The sequence below is a fragment of the Andrena cerasifolii genome, chromosome 2 (genome assembly GCF_050908995.1).
Source record: "Andrena cerasifolii isolate SP2316 chromosome 2, iyAndCera1_principal, whole genome shotgun sequence".
In the NCBI taxonomy this organism is placed as follows: Eukaryota; Metazoa; Arthropoda; class Insecta; order Hymenoptera; family Andrenidae; genus Andrena; species Andrena cerasifolii.
In genome coordinates this window covers 13,849,767-13,872,251 of record NC_135119.1, presented here as the reverse complement: position 1 = coordinate 13,872,251, position 22,485 = coordinate 13,849,767, and the positions used below count along the sequence as shown (strand labels likewise).

At 36.2% G+C, this 22,485-nt stretch overlaps 1 protein-coding gene and 1 long non-coding RNA gene across 3 annotated transcripts in view; one reads left to right on the top strand and one right to left on the bottom strand.

Moving 5' to 3' along the window:
* The window catches only part of LOC143366279 (uncharacterized), a 77,310-nt gene extending 69,943 nt beyond the window's left edge, over nt 1–7,367 (bottom strand). For both annotated transcript variants that reach the window (XM_076807210.1, XM_076807211.1), the window contains exon 1: nt 6,722–7,367. The gene's annotated coding sequence lies outside the window, so the exon portion shown is untranslated. The remainder of the gene's footprint in view (nt 1–6,721) is intronic.
* LOC143366295 (uncharacterized) overlaps nt 1–22,485 on the top strand; it is a 128,289-nt gene that overhangs the window by 71,248 nt on the left and 34,556 nt on the right. The gene's annotated exons all lie outside the window — the stretch shown is intronic.

The window sequence follows — 22,485 nt, the reverse complement described above, 5'->3', positions numbered from 1 at the left end:
AATATCACCTATTTTTAAGGGCTCTAAACCGGAACATCCCCTTAAACTATGACTATCTCTGCCAAATAAATATATTCAAAATAATAGTCGTAATCTACAGAAGTGTTTTGCGTAGATACGCTTTTAATATTGCACTTTACTACAAAGTGCATATTCACTGCAAACTTACTACCTAATGCTGTATACTGCCGCTGAGAACAGCATAGGAAATTTGAAAAGAAATTGGACACATTACGTATATAAGGTAGAGGTTATATCGTGTTTGAACTATTCTTAGCAATTTCGCGTATCGACGGAATATGATTATAATTCTCTTTGTAAATGGAACCAAGAGTTTCCGATACGGTATATTGATTGCAAAGGTCGCCCCTGCAAACTGAAATATCAAAGTTCAGTGTGTTTAATGCGTGATGCTAAATGATTTATTACTTTCGTAATATTCCGGCGCAATATTCCAGTTTTGCAATCTCATTTTCGTATCGCAACAAGTTTTCAAGCAACATAGAACGATGAACTGAACATCGTAATTATTGCCATCGAGCTGAAACACTTGGCGATTACTGTCGATCAGGCTTTAACGAGTTTAACCAGCTGAAGATTTTTCCCAAGCTTTTACTCAGCCCGCAGTACGACGTGCATTTCATTTTAATGACAATTGAAATTCCTCGCAGATCGAAATCCCAATTTGTGCGTTTGAAATTCACGCGCAACTTTCCATAAGGGCAGCAACATGAAAATGTTTTTGATTTTGCGTTTGAAACAACATCAACGATTTAATTTATATTTATCGTGACATTTTGCCGCAACAAGACGATTATTTATACATCAATTACGCATATCGAAACAGAAGTTTGTAAATTTTTAGTGAGTTGTTAAAAACTTAAGGGAAGCGCTTGATCCAATATAGGGACGGGATGGAGCATTTATGTTTTAACCGAGGATAAAGCAATTTTACAATAGATGTTTTTTTACGAGGTTTTGTTTCTGAGAAAAACGACTTTGAAAATCTTGTGCCCGTGTACTCGCTACGGGTCGACTTGGCGGTCTAGTGACTGGTGCACTTCTACTCGTGCCAGTGTGACGTACCAGTACCACCACGAGATCGCGATTTAGTGTCCACCAGCGCCACCAGAGGTCTAATCTTCCTATCTCTTTCTCACAAGTCTGAACTTCCAATCTCCTTTATATATAAACAAGTTCCAAATTATTTCGCTTAGTCCCTGTGTGTGTATAGGGCAGGGGCCGCCAGCTATAGCCCTACTTAGATGTCTGCGAACTAACAGGGGAACATCCCGAACCCGGAAATTCAAAAAATTCTCTGAAACTTCGTGAATATGTAGGGAATTTTTCCTCTCCCCCTGATTACAACGCAATTTTTGTTTGCTGCCCAAATTCACTCTAATGGAGTGTAATTGACCCATGAAAATTCGGTTATTTTCCAATTTCGTGTGATAACTCCGGGAGCTGTTAAATAATTTTTTACCAAATGATAGATCTAATTAAAAGAAAAGTACCTTTTTTTTGTCTTGAAACCTTTTTTCTATCTCTCTTACAGTTCCCGAGTTATAAAACAAAATCGGAAAATAACTGGATTTTCAGGGGTTAATTTCACCCCATTCGAGTGAATTTGGGCAGCAAACAAAAGTTGCGTTGTAATCAGGAGGAAAGAAATGCCCTGCATATTCACAAAGTTTCAGAATTTTTTGAATTTTTCGGGTTCGGAATCTTCCCTTGTAAGTGAACGAAAAAAGCTAAACCTCGACTTTATCCTAGAACCGTGTTTCATTACTTATCAAGTCGCGATCATATTTTGAAAAAACATGGATATTTGCAAGGGATTTTTATCGGATGGTAACAAAATTTTGACAGCTTAGAAAGAGTTATCCGTGGTTTAAGTTACCTACTACTATTAGAGTCTTTTCACAAATTGCATTCAAGCAACTATTGTACTATTTGAGGTACCAAATCTGGGTTAAGTCTGGGCCAGATTTTTCCCTTATTCCATTGTTTAGGGTCGTAGGTCTGGGTTATATCACAGACAAAGCGCTACATTTATAACTCCATTTCACTATTCTGCTGCCGTTAACTTTACTCAGACCCTGCAGAGACATTTAAGTTTTTATTATAGGAGGAGAAATAGAATTCAGTGGGTTCGCCCAATAAATATGAGTAGAAAAGAGTTTGGGGTATTTTATATACTCTTTACAGACTTGCGAAACAACGAAGAAATTTTTTTTATTATTTTCAAATGAGAATATTAACTTTTGATCAATTGCACCTACGACTGAACAACACAAAGATACAGTTATGCGAGAATGCATCCAGCCTATCGAAGTGCCTTGAGTGAAATTTGCGGTGTCCACTCTATGGTATTGTTCGGACGCAAATGCACGCTTTGATGGACCGCCAGCAAGCGGATCGGCCCGAACGCGCGTCGAACGCGCGCCGTGCACGGAACGCGATGCACATTGGGGCGAATGCACAGGTGAATACGCGACTATGATAACAAATAGAACGATCACAATTTTTCAAAATGAAAACACCAAATCGAAAAAATGAGCTACATTATTACAGGTGGTAAAAACTGTTTCGAAACAAACCACACACACAAAAAAATATTAATATAAAAATTAATAAGAAACTTTTATTAATAATACCTATTTTATATTATATCTTCCAATTGGGTCTAACAGATTATTAAGGAATTCGAGAAAATACATTTTACACCTCGTTTCTCACCCACTGGGGGAGGACGGAATTTCCAAAAATCCTTCCTTTTTGTGGGCGCCTTACACGTCTTGAAAACAATGTACCCTTCCAAATTTCACGTTCCTAGGTTAAACTTAAACGCTTTGAGTTGGGCGTTGATGAGTCAGTCACTCAGTCAACCAGTAAAGGACTTCTTCTTTTATGTACATGGATGTAAAAAATTCCAAAGTAATTGGAATAAGCGATTGATGCTACGAGAGCTTTCGATGTCGTTCGCAGCGGCCTTATTACCTTGGTCCCGTCGAATTTTCGCTCGCGAGTACGCTCGCGACGCTTGTGGCCGCCCCGCGGTCGAGGCGCGAACTGCGCTCCGGTCGGATGCAATAACGTATATAACCTATATATACATTGTATTATATATTTTTTTTGGCGATGGGGAGGGAGTTTGTAAAAAATATTTCTTAGCGAGTACCTAGGGGCTAAGAGGAACCTGTCTACCAAATTTCATGGTCATTGGATCAGTGGTTCCAGAGAAATCGAGATTATCAGTGGTATTTAATTTGAATTTTATATATATAGATAAGATGATTTTTCCTATGCTGTGATTTCTGGGCCTGATTAGATAAAAGATAAGAGAAAATAATTTAATTATCTACTTGTTTTTTGCAATATTTTAAAGTGAAGGTGAATCGGAATACTGATATTAAACATTACCTGCACCTTAACAAAATCGTTATTTTCTGTCATTTTTCAATTAGACTAAGGTTTCAGACACTTTTTGTTTTTCATTATTACTGAGATTTTGAAATATAAAAGATTATTACATTCCCTGTGATATTATGTAGTTTTATTTGTTCTCATCCTCTGCCGTAATTTTTTATTCATCTTAAGCAAATTGGTATTCCAAACATCCTGTACTTCCTCTGCATATAGTAGGCAAACACACCCTTGGAGTTCAATAAGGGGAAGTACATACCAGAGCTGGGCAAATTTTTGTGTCGAATTATTTATCGACCGATTTCTATATTCGTTCATCACGTTAAATAAATCTCCAAATAACAATTTTTCGATATATTATGCAGTCATCTTAAAGAATCTTAATATATAAAACAGAAAGCTTCTACATGTTTGCGTGTTTGTCTGTCGCTTAAAAACTTTCGAACGATAATCACTAAGTATGCCTCAGCTCATTATGCCTGACTAATCCACACGAATGTGACTATTTTCACAAACAAAAAACTAATAAATATTTTTTTTTATAAGATCAGAATCTAAATTTCGGGCGAAGCCGAGTAGTAAAGCTAGTACCTCAATAAATATAATTCCGAGCACGTCCGATTTTAGTTCCTGCTAGTGTTGCAATTTACATATTTGCAATTTATTGAGCAGTCGATATATTACCTACTCCAAAACCTCTGCACCCACTGATCTTAATACAAACAACGCAGAGCACCTCTACTTCGTCTATCTTTCTCATTATACTGTAAAATTCTATGTTATCCGAAATTCATTTCCGCCCTCCCCTTGCAAAGTACATAAACACAAATCTTCCTACACTATCTTATTTTTCGCAAGCTTTTCGTACGGCTTAAATATCTAAATAGTGCTCTGCCGTGTATATTTGCTAAATGTCCTCGAAGCTTAATTAAATTTTCTGAACCCTGGCTTCCACAGCAAGAACCTTTGAAACGTTAGTACATACCTGGCATCCTATGTCTGTATAGCTGGGGATCGAATATATTTCATCGAAGTGTTTCAAGCGTTAACGAAGCAACGGATTTAGGGGAACACGTCCTGCAAAATTTACGCCCCAACGTTCCATTATTTCATTTGCCGTAGGGATTGGCTTTCTGCGATCGATAACGTTCGCGAATCCACGGGCGACTCTACAATTGGCACGGTGATTCTAACTGAATTTAGATAAGAAGGAATGGCATTAAACGTCCCCGCGACCGATCGCTGGAAAATGAAGTAGATTTACAAGGGATCGCTCTTCTCCCGCTTCATCGCCATTTTTTTTCTTTTTTTTTTTGCCCATTTTTCGCGCGCGATCCCTTGAATTATAGAACGGCGTTATCCTACGGGCGGGAAATTGGAATTTCAGACTTGATGAATTTACAAGATTAAACATAAACTCGTCCGGTATCGTTTAATAAAATCGACGTACCGTCTCCAATTTTCTGGGCGGGGGTTGTGTGGGGTGTGGCGGGATGTTGACTTGAACGAGTTTAATCGAAATACTTTGTAAAAGCGTGCAGCAACGAAGATGCGAGGAAATATTATTTGCAACAAATATTTGACTCGGCGCTCGTACGGGCGAGCCAATAGAATTTAATGTTCGCAATTACATACGCTTCGAATGAAATATTCATTTTACGTTCGGGTCGAAATTGCATCGGGCGTGCTCGAAAAGTTGCTCTGCTATCAGTTTTCACGCGTTCAGCAACGTAAAGAAACTGTGAAAATTTGTTATATACATATTTCTAATGTCAACGTTGCGTCTGTTGATAAGGAAATTGCAGATTACTTAGCATTTGCATTTCTGTAGTTTAACTAAAGAAATTTTATTCTGAACAGTTATTTACTTCTTCACGTTCCCATTTTATTAATAATTATTAAAACTTGCTTTCACTCTGTGAAGAGTCAGTTGTTATAGTTTTTTACTTGTAGGTGATAATTTAATGACTGATCTATGTCTTCAACTTGATTTAAAGGTCAAGTACGTAATTGAAGAAAGAATAACTCAGTATGACGAATATGTAGGACTACTCTTCATTGTAATATGTATTTTATTTGAATCGCTACATTTCCAAGTACTAAAATGGACCTAACACAACTAAATAATAATGCATATACATACTTTAGATAGGCAGTAACTGTGTATTTTAATTTTTGTTATAATACTATACGTCTTTTGTATCCACAGATGAGTATGTTAATTTTTAACTTTAAAAATTGTGATCTATATAGTAGACCCCGATTTTAGCTAAAATTCTGCTGTACACTGTGATTTTGATAATGAGATTTTAAAGATTTGATTTAAAAGAAATTGAATGGTATGCGTGTCTTAAAATACTGTCTGATGGATTTCTTTTTTTTGAAATATATAGTTACATTTTGTTGCGAAATACCAGGTAGAAGATGGAACATGGCTATATATCATCGTAAGTACAAAGTATCGGATGCGCGCTACACGCATAAAAAAGCTACACCTATGTATCACAACTCTCTAACGACATGTCCTGTACAGGAAAAGTGATTGAAAGCCTGGCAGAAAGTGCCCGGACCATAGTATTTGCAACGTTTCGAAACTTTGAAAACATTTTAAATCGATAAATATCTCTTTAAATGTGCGAAAAATATATAATTAATTTCCCTTTAGCAGCTTCCTGTTTTCAAGGAAAGCGTTTTCTCGGAACCACAGTAAACGATATTAATTTCGATCTGAATTAATTTTTGCTTCAAATAAAAGACAATATAAAAAAAAATATAAGCAATTGTCAGTTTCAATATCATCATAGCCACGTTAATGTCTTTTATACGTCAACATACTTATTCAGAGAACGTAAAATTTACAACTTTGCTCTCATGTCAGCTATCACGTTTGAATTATTCTAACAGAAACGATCTGTTTATAATAATGTATAAATTTAAACATGTTTCAGAGCAACAAGTATTTTTCTAGGAAACTACCACCGCGCTACAAAACCACGCAAATAAGTATACGATGATCAAGTTGCGTACCATTATTCCCCACATTCGGACGACGATATAATTTTATTCTTTAAATCAATCCGAAGAAAAGAAAAATCTAAGAAAAACCATAAACATATAAAAGCAGCAGCTAACGTCACTGTTCCCGTTACTCTCGGTAGCATCTCCTTCTGCTTGGCGGGATATTCAAAATTTTAATAATTCCCGGTCCCACCACTTATCGCCGAAAGAAACCTCGCCGCTTTTAGCTGGACACGCGTTCCTAAATCAAGTATGTGATTAAACAACTACGACTCACCAAGGGACTTCGGTGGCGTGCAGGAAGGACGTCGGAAAAATCTTCCCCCGGAGACAATAGCGAGGCTCGTGGTTGCACGAGGTGTATCCGCTGGACGACCAGGTGGTTGCGGCACAGTAGCGGAAATCGTCCGCGAAAACGTTCGGTTCGGTGGCAGGTTTTACGCGCAACGACCACCAGAACGATTTTTTTGTGTTACATGTGTAGGTGCACCCCGCCGCGTACCATTTAACGTCGCGCACCTGCACGAGAACGACGACGAGGAACGTTCGCGACGCTGATCCGACTACCCGCGACTGTTCTCCACTGTTGCTCAGATTTTCCAAAACATTACGGGACTACCGTTTCGTACGATAGCGACAGGGAGGTAGGGGGGGGAGGATGTCTGAATGGACCGACGGGAACAACCCTACCGCGCTGAGAGTCGAAGCGGTACTGCGAGGCTCGCCCCGACCCGGCGTCCCCCACCACCATCGACCCAGGCCCCAGTGGCCAATCAGCGACGCGGATCCTCAGCCGTTTAAACTCCTTCCGTTGGATCCACGAGCAACCGATGTCAGCTGTACGAGGGGGTGGAAAGCACTGACGCCACTTTTGGCGGTCTCACGTGTTGCTTCGCTGTAAACACCGATGATCTGGGTTTCATTCAATTACTGGAAACGGCCCTCCGATTTTCGGCCTCACGTGCCGTGCCACCGAGAATTGACCGGGGATCAACCGCACGCATTTTGGACGTGTTCCAGCTAACTCGTAATTTGCGGCTGGGTCAAGTTTCCATAATTACGCCCCCGTGCAAGGCGATAAGGCAGTCCTGTTCCTCGGCAATTAACGGGGGATTATCATAGGCGAAGCGAAACCGGTGTACATTTTGTTACGTATACTTTTTTATACTCAGCATTCGGCATATGCGTTTGCGGATTATATGCAGATCGTTCCTGCTTTTGCGCCGCGCAATGCTGACAATGCTGTTACACAGTTCGACAGCCATCTGGACTTGTAACATTCGATAGCCTTTTATTATAGGTTTTCGCGCCATGAAAAGGAATCCGCAAACCGTTTGTCGCCATCATCCTCAGTTTTTGAGAAATTCGAGTTTGAAAAAAACTGCAAATTTTCAAATTTGAACACCTTTTGTGTCGAAACGGTAATATTTATTCGGATGCTCTTTGCGTTAAATTATTCTATGAACCCTCTCGAATACAATGCTATAAGTTATTATTAGATTATGAACATTTGAATATGTTTAAACAACGATTAAAGGGAAAAGGACACCCGAAATGCACCCATTTTTGAGGATATCTTTCAATTTAGTTCCAAAACTAAGGGTCTAGGAGAAAATCTGACTATTCCACGAGATGCGGCAGATATTTTTCCATCGGAAAGCATCAACAGAAGTGGTAAAAGTCACGTTTTGTTTTCAATACAGAAGCGAAATAGTTTGGCAAAACGTGCGCCGTCGACAGTGGTAGTCAACGGCGGCGCGCGATCCACTGCCGCTCAGCGTAACACAATCGCGTGACTACCACTGTCGGCGCCGCACGTTTTGCCAAACTATTTCGCTTCTGTATTAAAAACAAAAGGTGTTTTACCACTTCTGTTGATGGTTTCCGGAGGAAAAATATCTGCTGCATCGTGTGGAGTAGTCAGATTTTCTCTTAAACCCTTACTTTTGGAAATAAATTGAAAAATATCTTCAAAAATGGGTGCACTGCGGGTGTCCTTTTCCCTTTAATCGTTGTTTAAACATATTCAAATGTTCATAATCTAATAATAACTTATAGCATTGTATTCGAGAGGGTTCATAGAATAATTTGACGCAAAGAGCAACCGAATAAGTATTACTATTTCTACACAAAAGATGTTCAAAGTTAAAAATTTGCAGGTTTTTTTCAAAATCGAATTTCTCAAAAACTGAGGGCGATGGCGACAAACGGTTTGCGGATTCGTTACCAGGGCACGAAAACCTATACGAAACGGCTATTGAATGTTACAAGTCCGAAAGAAGTCAAATTTTGTCGAACTTTGTTATTGCACTTGAATCTGATGTTACAAAAATCTTAAATTGGTCTGTACGATATGGACTATTTGAGCCTTAATCCTACAAAATCTTCTCTTCTTATCCTCGGCTCCTCCTTCTTCCTTCATAAACTTCTTCCCATTACTGCCACACTCGATCCCATTCAGCTGCATCCCGACAACTCTATCCGGAATTTAGGATTTGCTCTTCATTCTATTCTCACTTTCGAAAATCCGGTTTCCATTTTATGTCGAGCTTTCAATCGTCTGCGTTTTCTGTATCCTTCTCCTTATATTCTTTCCTCCACTCAGAAACATCTTTAATTCCAATCCCTGATCATTTCTTTGTTCGACTATTGCGATGCTGCATATCGTCCCCGTATATCCTTTTGTCTTTCTTTCTTGATTCAGCGAGTCCAAAATTCTTGGTTTAGAAAAAATTTAGAAAAATTGTATACCTGTTGAATTAAGTAATGAGTTTCTTGTGGCTATTAAAGAAGAAATATAGAAAAGAGGAGATAAGACTATAATATCCCGTATAAAATGTTTGCATGATCCAGAATTTCTTCCAAAAGGGTCAAAAGACGCATTTTTTCATTTAAAACCAAAAAGTAATGTTTTGCTTTGTACAAATTTTGTATTAAATAAATAAATTTACCAATTATATTTAATATCTATCTTTTCATTTACACAAGTTTTGCATAAATTAGACAGGAATAATCATTTAGTTAAAGTTTTCTTGTTTCTAATAAATATTATCAACATTATTCCAAAAATATATAATTTTTGCAATATTCTTTTCAATTTCTCGAGAATTCTCGAGAATTCTCAAGAAATACGATCTCATTTCTGATTTCTCGAGAAACAAAAAATATGAACAAATCAGGAACATGCCTACTACTCACAAAATAGTACGCGTTTTACTATTTTTCATTATTTTAGCCAGCCGATGACTTTAGTATCCAGCAAAATCACCGACCACAGTAAAAGGTATCACACTTCGTAAGATTGAACTCATTCCAGTAATTGTAAGTAGGCAGTTCTGTTTTCCAAACTTAAAGCAAACTAGACTGCTCGCAAATTTTATCTGTGTCAACTTGTGACAGTTCAGAAACTTCACGAAAATAGAATAATTTTGATTGGTCCGCTTTTAATCTACGGAAGATTGCCCTGTAGCAAAGCTATTTGGACGGAGGAGCGCCGTTAAATGTCATTTGGGCATTAGATGCTGCCCATTGATGTTCCACTTTCTGATGCCTTCAATGATACTCTGTCGGATGCTGCGCTACAACTTTGATCAACGTGACTTGTTTCTGCGATACATTTCAGCAAGTTATATTGCTTTAAGCGATGCTAAGAGATACGGAGTCCCTGACGGTAATATCCGCAACGTTTGGTTGGCTTCAGAATTACTCGGAGGGTTTGACTATTTCACGCTCAAACGAACCTTACAAGCACCTTATTATTGAAATCTTTGTAATTAATTTTCAACTATACATACGTCCGTATTTCATTTAATAAATGCAACACTTATACAATCCGCTGGCGTAATTATTTCATTGAATGCGTTTAAGTATCACTGAGCAAAGCATATTTCCACAGTATGGCTTTGTACCTTCGCCGTCAAAGAACAGGTCTTTTTTAATCAAGATATGCCCAAATAAAAATACCGAATATTGTTGAAACGTAATCGCCATAGATTTTTGAAATTTTTCCTTGCGTAAATGATTTTAACTAATTCCGTATCCTAGCAGTTTCAAATCGAGCATCATGAAATTTCATTTCTACGAGAATCCTTTGTGTTTATCTTGCAGCTTCCACTGCGACTGAGTTTTAAACTTTTGCTTGAATTCTAGACCCTCTATAGAAACGGCAGTTCAGTGGCCCTCGAGATGAAAGGGAAGCATCTAAAAAGATTGCCTCCAGGGTTTAAGATAAGCATAACTTACGACGTGATCATTTAATCTCTTCATTGCCGTTTCAATGGAAAGAGATTTCCTTAAAAAAATACATTACTACCTTTTCAAATGACGTGAAATGTGTGCAAGTGGTTGTACTTACAAGGGGAGGACTAGAAACGGGCTTAAGTAATGAGTTATATGTATATTTAACTGTAGGGCTCGACGAGCCGTTCAAGAAACACCCCCGTTTTGAGTGCAACTCGTCATTTTCTTTTCGACATGTTCGCGTTTCAAAAATTGGTTATCATAGCCGACACTCGGAATTAATATTTGTCCGCATAATGCGGTGGCAGTGCATGTTCTGATCACTTTGATACAGGGTACCCATTAAGTAAAAATTTAAATTTGAATTTTCAGTTGGCCTGGATGCGGGAGAGTTCTCTTTTGATTAACCAAACACAACTGTAACAAAAATTTGGAAAATATTCATGTCTGCCTAAAAATGATCATATAATCATATAATTATATAATCATTTCCAGGAGAAAATTGACATGTATATTTTTCCAAAATATTAAAATATTAAAAATTTGGAAAATATTCATGTCTGCAGGTTCAATTTTCTCCTAAGAATGATCTCATAATTATGTAATTATATAATCATTTTTACGAGAAACTTTTCTCCTAAAATTTTCTATGATCATTTGACAAATTGGCATGTATATTTTTCCAAAATATTACAATATTAAAAATTTGGAAAATATTCATGTCTGCAGGTTCAATTTTCTCCTAAAAATGATCATATAATTATATGATTATATGATTATATGATCATTTTTAGGCAGACATGGATATTTTCCAAATTTTTTTACAGTTGTGTTTGGTTAACCAAAAGAGAACTATCCCGCACCCAGGCCAACTGAAAATTCCAATTTAAATTTTCCGCTCCGCCCTAGTACACATTTTATATGTATATTTAAACCTTTATTTTTATTAAAATAAATATAGTATTAAAATTACATTTTCTCCATTTATTTCATATTTATAATAAATATCAAAATACATGTATGTGTGACTATTTTAGTATTTGGTACTTGGGGTAGAAGATAAGGGCTATAGATCATTAAAAGATTATATAATCTTTATTTAAAAGTTTACTCTCAGGCTTCTATGAAAGAAATTATGAAATTGCATGAAATAAGTATGGATTCACCTATATACCAGGCACTGAATTGTTTACAGCGTTAAGTATTCGGTTAAACTTGCGAATTACTGACGACTTTTCTCATTAGACTGGATAATGAAGCTTAGTAACATGGAACGTAAGCACTTGTTCGTCTAATCACTGTAATCGGATAAAATTTATCTTCGCACTTGTGCAAGGTAAACTTATGATTTATATGTGGTGAAAGCTACTTCCTAAGTAGTTTAAGCCTCGTAATATCAGACGCGCTGCATTAAGTGAAAAAATTTCATCGAAGGATCTTTTAACATTTAATAAAATTACATGCTAACGATATTCAATGTGTGAAATAAGTATTATACTTTGAACATTCCCTGCAACTAAATGTGCAAAACTGTACAAAGCAAGATTTGAACACCAGTTTCAGGCGTTTTAGGTATAGCTATAGTTACGCGCAGTCATGAGTGATTACAGAAAGTATTTTTATTGCATTAATTTTGTAACGAATGATTTTCTACGTAAAATCCTAGTTCTTGTATTTTTTAGACGATCAACAAACATCGATCCTTCGCGACCAGATAGTGACACCACTTAAACCGCAATTGCTTCCGTCTCCAAAGAGATTAAGTGGTATTCGACTGTCACTTGACTTTTTATCCTGACAATGAAGCGTAATAGAATATTGATTCTTCCTGTTTTAACTACGTTTTATCATTTGCTGTGTGCGTTTCCTCATCGTATGCCACACACTTTGCTGCCTTACTCTAAACAGAACAAAATTACAACAGTATGCGATGGAATGCAATTAATCTCTTTAATGATGTTTTACAATTGACATAGCATGCGTTTTATATTGTCCAAAACTGATAAATTGCATTGATATGCAGTCAACTGATACACTTTGGTCGTTATGAAACATTCGCAGGATTAATATAATTTCACTGTTTATGTGCCGGTATTAATAACTTACGTTAATGAATTGCTGGAATAAACATCTGGGATATATATAAATTAATATTAATCTGTGTATATGGCACTGCTACTGAGTTGTGTCAATATGTATGTATGATATACGAAAATAGTAAAGCACAATACAGGGTGACCTGAATTTATATGAAAAGTTGACAGACTCAAATTCTTATTTCTAAATGAAATAGTAAAATCCTTTAACAATTTTGCGATGCAGGACGACATTTTAAAGATTTTTAAATTTATACTTAATGAAACTTTCGGTGTTTAAACTCCGGCGCGCGTTATTTAAATACATATTATGTTATTATTCAATCTTCTAATACATCCAGCAAGCTCAATGCAAATTTTTGCTGACCTCAATAGCATTCACATATTAAAATTATTCTGCCCCTAAAAAGTTTGGAATCACTCATCTGTGAATTAAGGGGAGCAGGGATTTTCTCGTCAAATAAATAAATTCACGTGATTTATCGCGTGATTACGTATTCAAATCTATTGGAATAAATAATATTGTGATTGTCGCTGGAGGTATCGACTTCGTGTCAGGTGAAAATTTATCATACGGTATAATTTTAATGAAAATTGGTAGATAAGTGGTTCATTCGAATATTTTCTTTAATAATTCGTTAAGGGGTTACGCCACCCTGAGAGTTTTGAAAAAAACGATTTTTTTTTCTTTGCATTTTCTTATTACGTGAAGTTTTAAAAATAATTTAAGTCATGCTGGACGCAAAAATTCCCCAAAATAGCCGAGTTATAGGCTCTAAACGAGGCGCGGATGTCGATATTCCGCAGCAGGTAGCGACCATTCTACTTTTCTTCTTTTGCGTTTTTCTCGAAACTGCATTTTCAAAGGTGATATATCAAATATCTCCAAAACTATTTGTCCGATTGATTTCAAACTTGGTACGCATATTCTTAATGGTATTGTCTATAATATAGCATATCATTTTTTTCATGCGATAACCCATTCGTATATAATAAATGTTTTAAGTTCGTTTTGTCAGGTGAGAAACGAATAATTTTCTACACTTTGCTCTCATTTGTGCAATAATTTTTCTTTTCAAATCCGTATGCTACATTATAGGTATTTTATTAAGGAACACGAAAATCATCATGTTTTTCATTTCAACTATTCTAAAAATGAAATAAAAAAAAGTCGACTTTTAGACCGGAAGGTCCCCTTAAACTTCTTTCGTCGTTGGTTTCTGTATTAATACATTCGCTGTGACGCGAACAGGTGTGTAAGGCAAAGTGTGCCGTCTTCTGTGGAAAGAGAGTCTTCTCGTAAAAGATTAACGTATTGTATGTTTCATTTTTTCTTCTTCTTTGGCAAATCGGCGACGACGTAACTTGGCATCGAACGTATTAAGCAACTTTAGTGAAAATCAATATTATATAATACCAGTCAAGCCTTGATCACAGTTACATGTTTAACATTCAGTTCCATAGTTATTCCATGACATTAGTACTATGTCGCAGAAAATATTCTGCGAAACAGATTCTTCCGTTCCTGCTGCGGAAATATTACTAATACTAACTGACAGACGAAATAATGGGTGATCGCTTGATCAGACAGGTGGACCTGTCTGACAACTCAACGCATACAAAGAATGTAGGCTAAATACGGCTTTAAATGCAAATCTAAAGAAATATCTAGATAATGCGTAGGTACGTTATAGTTTGATAGTGATAATGACCAGACGGATACAGATGCAACTCAATATTCCAGCTTTTTCTGATTGTGGAATGTATAAAATTCATCGATTTTACTTTACCGCATATTACGCGATTATCCAGACAAAACGCACGCACCTAAATGAAATGTGGTTTTCAATTGAATGAATCAATCCTATATTGCTCTTCATATATATATAGGCAGATAAAATGTATGTGGATCCTATGTATGCCAGATATAATGCCTGAAAATAAATTGCAATTAAAACGGTTGGAATTATTGGAACACTGTGTATGGCCTTTAACATTACCATTCTATGTTAATGCAATGTTTGCGTTTGAAGCGTTATTAGTTGGGTTATTTCGTGAGAACGGGTAATATGACTTTAAAAATTGAACAACGAATACAAAATATCCGTTTTTGTTTGCTTTAATTGTTGCAAGTAACATTTTTAGAAAAATTTGCTGAGTATTTATTACTTTATTTTAAAAAAACAATTTCAATAAACTTCTTTATCTTTGAGGTAATTTTAATATATAACTTTATATTTAACAAAATTTTAGGGTCTATCAAGTATATTAACTAACAAGGGAACATCCCGAATCCGGAAATTCAAAAAAATTCTGAAACTTTGTGAATTTGTAGGGAATTTACTCCTGATTACAACGCAAATTTTGTTTGCTGCCCAAGTTCACTCTAAGGGGGTCTAATTGACCCCTGAAAATCCGGTTATTTCCCGATTTTGTGTTATAATTCATGAAATATAAAGGAATTTTGTTACCAAATGATAGATCTAATTAAAAGAAGTAACTTTAGTCTTAAAATTTTCTTCTATCTTTTACAGGTCGGGAGTTACAACACAAAATCGGAAAAATAGCCGAATTTTCAGAGGTTAATTTCACCCGCTTAGAGTGAATTTGGGCAGCAAACAAAAATTGCGTTGTAATCAGGAAGAAATCCCCTACATATTCACAAAGTTTCAGATTTTTTTGAATTTTCGGGTTCGGGACCTTCCCTTGTAAGGCAACGTAAGGGAATAATAGTTGAACAATTTCAGTCGACAATTTTATTACATATATGTGTTTAATTTTCTGATTCCCAATTGGTTAGCGCTACTTAACATTAGAAGATGTTCCGACAGATGTTTTACGACAAGAATGTTACAAGAGCCTACTGCAAGAATTAAATTCCGTCGAAGGACACTGTGATTGGCTCTATCCCACTACGAAGTATGCGTAGTGAAGATTTAAATTCATTGCTGGAATTAGAGTTAGTGGATTATCTTCAACGAGGCTAGAAACGGAAGTACAAAATCAGAGGTATATATAGGGTGTTCCAGAATTTTCCAGCTATAGTGTGCCAATACACTCTACGAGTAGAAATAATCAGATACTCATAAAATGCCCCTGCTACAGAGTTGTAACAAAAACACGAAATGCGAAGATGTTAATAACGAACTTACTCTTAATAAAGTATAGTATAAGAATTGGTCAAGTATTAGACTAATTATCATTACTACTACTATTTACATTATTAAAGACACTTTCTTTCAACTAAATCGTTATCTGCGTGTGGTTTTGATAAACGATTTATCAAACGAAATTTAATAAACGCAACCGACGCGTGCATAATTAAACTAGTTAAATTTGAAATATAAAACTTATGTTAAATATTCTTAAATATTACGAAGCATGTTAATAATTGTACGTCACACAAAAATGTAGATACACGAAAATGCATTAACATTTGACCAGAAAAATTAACAAAATAATGCTACTTTTTTAATGTATTATTTAAATGGATTCTTTATTAAAAATACACAATTTTTCCATTTCTACCGTTCTTCTAGCTCTAATAGTTTCCAAGATATTTGACCAAATACTAGGTTTCACAATTCTAACTTTGAGGACTGTTTTCGCGCCCTAGATGTGGACGATGACCGATAAAAAAAACCGTGGCAAATATTTCTAATTATTTTACAAAACTGCAAAGTTTCATTAAAATCGGCGTGCGGCACTTAAGTGATGTCTCCTGTAGGTGGTTAAAGCATTACATTTTATTGTTTACATGCTGATTCAGTCTAAGTATTCAATGCGAATTCAGGACCAACTACATTCTCTTTGATAAAGAGAAATAACAAATAAAATAACGGGAAATAACAAATAAAAATTTTGTTCTAATTAACTTTATATCTTTTTAGCATGGTAAACTTTACCACGTGTAGAAATCATACCAGAAATATAATTAATCTCTACTATCTCATCTACGTTCATGTTCACTTCAACTAATTAAGGCAAACATTTGATTTGATTCCATTATGGGCATAGTCCTGTGTCAAATATAATTAATTCTGGAATAGTCACGTAGAAATAGTTACTGTATTGAGCATCTGATTAATATTAAAGTTGAGTGTCTGATTAATTTAGAACATCTGATTAATATTAAATTACTCATTTAATTTCAGGGGCACAATTACCTAACAATATTATCAGCATTCTTAACGACATTTTCTCGGAAGTGGTATTAGAATTGTTTCTTTTAACGCATTACTTGCGAACCATAAAATATTTCATGTTTTCGATACCAATGGTTATGGCTAAGTTAAAGTCACATACATATTAACAAAATTCTGGGTCTTCTAACATAATTTCTGCTATCAATAACACAGTTCGACAGCCATCTGGACTTGTAACATTCAATAGCCGTTTCTTATAGGTTTTCATGCCCTCAAAACGAATCCATCACCCTCAGTTTTTGAGAAATTCGATTTTGAAAAAAAAAACTGCAAATTTTCAAATTTGAACACCTTTTATGTCGAAACGGTAATATTTATTCGGTTTCTTGTTACGCCAAATTATTCTATGAACCCTCTCGAATACAACGCTATAAGTTATTATTGGATTATGAACATTTAAATAAATTTAAACAACGATTAAAGGTAAAAAGACACCCGAAATGCACCCATTTTTGAAGATATCGTTCAATTTATTTCCAAAACTAAGGGTCTAGAAGGAAATCTGACTATTCCGCGAGATGCAGCGGATATTTTTCCATCGGAAACCATCAACAGAAGTGGTAAGTCACGTTTTGTTTTCATCACAGAAGCGAAATTGTTTGGCAAAACGCGCGGTGCCGACAGTGGTAGTCAACGGCGGCGCGCGATCCACTGCCGCTCAGCGTAACACAATCGCTTAACGCGCGTGACTACCACTGTCGACGGCGCACGTTTTGCCAAACTATTTCCCTTCTGTATTGAAAACAAAACGTGACTTACCACTGCTGTTGATGGTTTCCGATGGAAAAATGTCTGCTGCATCTCGTGGAATAGTCAGATTTCCACCTAGACCCTTAGTTCTGGAAATAAATTGAAAGATATCTTCAAAAATGGGTGCATTTCTGGTGTCCTTTTCCCTTTGATCGATGTTTAAACATATTTAAATGTTCATAATCCAATAATAGTTTCGACACAAAAGATGTTCAAAGTTGAAAATTTGCAGTTTTTTTTTCAAAATCGAATTTCTCAAAAACTGAGGGTGATGGCGACAAACGCTTTACGGATTCGTTTTCAGAAGACGAAAACCTATGAGAAACAGCTATTTAATGTTACAAGTCCGAAAAGAAGACAAATTTTGTCGAACTGTGTAATCACAGTATACATTCAAAATTGTCAACTAGGTATTTATTTATAAACTTGTACCTGAATTTTGATTATACTTTAATGCAAATTTATTTTGTTGTATTGTCTTTTATATGTACTTTTTCGCAAATATAGACACCAAAATCTTTAAGAGTTCGTACAATTTCAAATACATATTTTCAAAATTACTCATGACTTTAAATTATTGAATATTGAAATTCTGGCGTGAAACATGATTCTATTGCATCTAAGGACAATATACTGACGGAGACCGTTCAAGTGGAAGCAATGACACTTGTCCCTTGCAGACCTGAAATCGATTTCTCTGCGGCTATTCACCCCTATAAAACATGCAACTGCAGCAGACTGTTGTGAAATAATCGAAGGAGAACTCTCTTCAATTTAAAATTAACCTTCCATCTTTTCTCACAGACAAGGTGAAAGGCCTATAGAAATGACAATGAAAAGTACGACTATAATAATAGCGGAAGCTGCGATTTTGCTTCGTAACATTTAATTAAATTTATTTTAACTGCACACTTATTGTGGCTACAGTAATTACACAGAATAATATCCGAGAGTCATTCTATCGCTCTAAAATATACTAATTACATACTGAACAGCAATTTTAATATTGAATTAGAATGGAGAGTATAGGTATATAAACTGTGTTGCAGGAAAATTTCTGTGTGAGACAAATGCAATTTTTGTGATATAAAATTGATCGATTAAGTTTCGCATGAAGAGAAGCGAAATGCTGCGTCTAATAATGAAGGCAACGTGAGTGAATAATAAGAAACATTGCTAAGATGTTCTAAGAAGAATTCTTATTCCCCCGTTTCCTATTAAGTAATTTTTAACTAAACTTTCATTTCCAAAAATATAGTATATTTATTGGACTACACTGATGATGAAATTGGGAACTCTAAATTAGCAAATTTTAACACGTCCTTCGTACTTTTCAGATACTAATTATGTACCTCACCAACAGATTTTTATTTTCTTCATTAACAACGTCACGATTTTAATAGTTAAACTCTAAAAAAAAAATAAAGACAGTGGAGAGTAGTAGAAACCAAGTTCGTCGCCGCCGAAAAGAAGGAATTCTTCGATGCAGAAATTGCGAAGTTCCTTGATAAATGGTGGAAACTTATAATCCAAAAATTGATTAGGACAAATCCGGTTGCGACGGCTCGGCAGGAGATATGCGCAGTGGCTATATTTCAGCCCTTCAGTACAAGCCTAATAGTGAATAATCTTATTTCGTTTTTTTTTGCGTTTTTCTGCATATACATATGCTGAAAAAGTTTATTGGAGGCTACATTTAACCCGGCGTTGGTAAGGTGGGAAAATGTAATAAGAGCAATAAGGCGGGGTCTCACAGACACCCCCCCCCCCTCCCCCGTAAATAATGTGGTGTATTACAGAAATCCATATCTTTAATTAATATGAGATTACGTAGTGGCGTGAAATTTTACAGAATAAAAACGCAGATCCACCAAATTAAATTTTTATTACCCAAAAATACTTAACTAATTAAACATCTTTAATTTTCAACAAAAATATACTCTTCCTAGTTTACAGAATCGTACTGTTTTGGATAATAAAATAGTAGAGGTATTAAGTGGCAAGGCAGCGAAAGTATTTGCCCCTTCTTTCAAAGCTAACGAGTGGGCCATCTCTCCCTGCAGAAAGGAGAGATGGCCCAGTTATGATTGGAATAGATGGCTCACCTTCAAATTGCCTAGCATGTTTAGAAAATTATTTCGAAACAAATCTAAATGTCGGCTGGCTAAAATAGTGATAGTTGTGGCTGCAAAGAAAAACTAATTAGGCTCAATAAAATAAAAAAATGGGTATTTGACTGTTTGTTCTTTACAAATATTAAAATAAAGTTTTTGTTTATTTATTTTATTTGTTCGCTGTTGTATACATTTACTTAGCTAATCGCCAGGAGGTAGTTCACTTTTTGTTCGATGTGTTCTTTACTTGTCCAGCTTAAACAAATTAACTTTCGATAAATCTGTAGTATTTACTCATAAATAATTTTGCTTTCTTCGTTGTTATTTTCTCATAAATTACGCGAGTCATCTCCCTCAAAGACGCGGACAATCTCTCCCGGCACCTGGGGAGAGATGATCAGATGTCATGACTTCAGTTTTTAATCAGATTTTCAGCAAATATTGAGTTACAGAAAATGTTGACCACTTTTTCTGAGTCAGCATAGAATTTAAAACATATCACCTAAGTTTATTCTGATAAACTAAATAATATCAGTATAAGTTTTAATAACCATTTTGTGTTAGATGAACCAACTACCCCGGACTAACCCTCAACCTGGTAGGTCGAAGTAACTGTGCATTAGGGTTTGTCGGTTAAAAACCGTGTTTAAAATCTGTTTTTTTTTTATCAATTTTAAAAATTCGAAAACGGGTTTTTTCAAAAGTCGGTTTTTGTTTTCTGCAAATGCATCGAAAATACTGTGCGACGGTCCTCTAATGCTTACTTTAAAAACAACGCGCGCTCGGAGAATATACGATTATTGTCATTATGAGTAGGGGTTAGCTGGACAATTTTCCCAGCAGAGTTCATCTCCCCAAGTCGCCTACTCGACTTAAGACGGCATTTTGCCAAACCTTGCGTCACTCAAAGTGTTAATAGGAATTCGTACTGATACGTTAAGTATTGAAACAGAAACACCTCCACCCTATGTAAAACGATCATCACCATTAGCTAGAGTAGGGTATGATGTCTAAAGGTAAAGAAGGTTCAAGGTTGTGTTCAATGGACAGTAAAGTTCAGCAGTTACAAAAGTGGGTAAAAAAGACTTCAAAGAATAAAAAAGACCGTACTGGCCTTGTTAAGTGACTATTACAAGAAGTCTCCGCCAACTTGAACCCATTACTCTCATCTGAAGACGGAAAAGAGAAGGGAGTTCAAAGAGGCTACGTTCGCTTTGATTATTGGTACGTGTCGTTGCTAATAACAGCCATTCAGAGACAGACGAAGCTTCTGAACGAGAAACGAACGCTATCGAGCCGCTTTTTGACCCTGGATGATAACTTCCCTAATTAACCGAGCATAGTCTAGCTGCGCTACGTGACTGTAAGGTCCTATTGATCGCGATATTTGTAAGCGATGAAATTTCAGGCGTGGTCCAATCTCGTTTTCACGTTCACCTACTTGCGCTTCGATGAAGCGCAAAGAACCAGTTCTTTCAAAGAAAAGGGAGAGTCGAGTATTTTTCTTATGGTTCTCATACCATAAAATCTATAGACAGCAAGACGCGATAGCATTGCCAATTTCAAGGTGTGATTACAACGGTGGGGGGCGACAATTCTAACGAACTTTGGTTTGACATTTGGTTGGAAATTTTCTAGGACGGAAAAAGAAGTAGACACGACAGGAATAAAGGGACTACCAGAGTTCGGAGGGATTCGGCTGCACTGATGGAGGGGGAACACCTACAGGAGCGGTGGTAATGTGTGCGTGGCTGACGCAGGCGCAGTTCATGCAAACATTAGCACCGCTCCTCTAGGTGTTTCCCCCTCCATCAGTGCAGCCGAATCCCTCCGAACTCTGGGGACTACAGGGTCATCTGTTAAAACTGCAATCTACGCGCGCGCGAACAAGTAAAATGGCAACAGCGCCTCACGGACGTATTCCACTACAACCATTCACCGGCCCGGCGTTCGGAGGGCTGCCAGCGACCGCTAGACAGAGGTGATGCCCGAGATTCGAAAATTTTAGGATAGTCTCTTTCAAATTCACGTCGCAAAAAGCTGTGCGGAATATCCTGGCCCAAGTAAAAACGCTAAAGTTTTAGGTGAGTGCCGAGTGGTCGGGTATTACCCATGCATTTGCGGCTACTCGAGTGCCTATAACTTCGGGAATTTTAAAATTTCAAAAAATCCTTTTAAACACGCATCCCTACAAGGTTGAACATTCGAAAAATGAAATAACAAAAAATCGATATTTAGACCGGAACCTCCCCTTAAACACGTTACGTCCGAGACACCCGCTTCAGGTCTCAACTCTCGAAAATCAGAATATAAAAGGTTAAAACATTCAGACACAAAAATTCTAGAAAAAAATTCAAACGCCGCTACAATCAAAGACACGTCCCATTAGTTCCCCTTACGTCCGACCTATGCATGCACTGCATTAAGGATAAATTTATAAAAAAGACAACCAGAACAATAGATTCTGGGCTTTGCAGAACTAACACATGATTGAATAAAAATTTAATTTCTCAATTTACGAAAGTGATAAAAAAAAAAATCCTAGCCTACTGTTTATCAACATCATGAATTTTAAAAGGAGCATTAAATACAGTATCAAATAAACAGTTTGCAAAAGCTTTTCATAACAATTGTGGT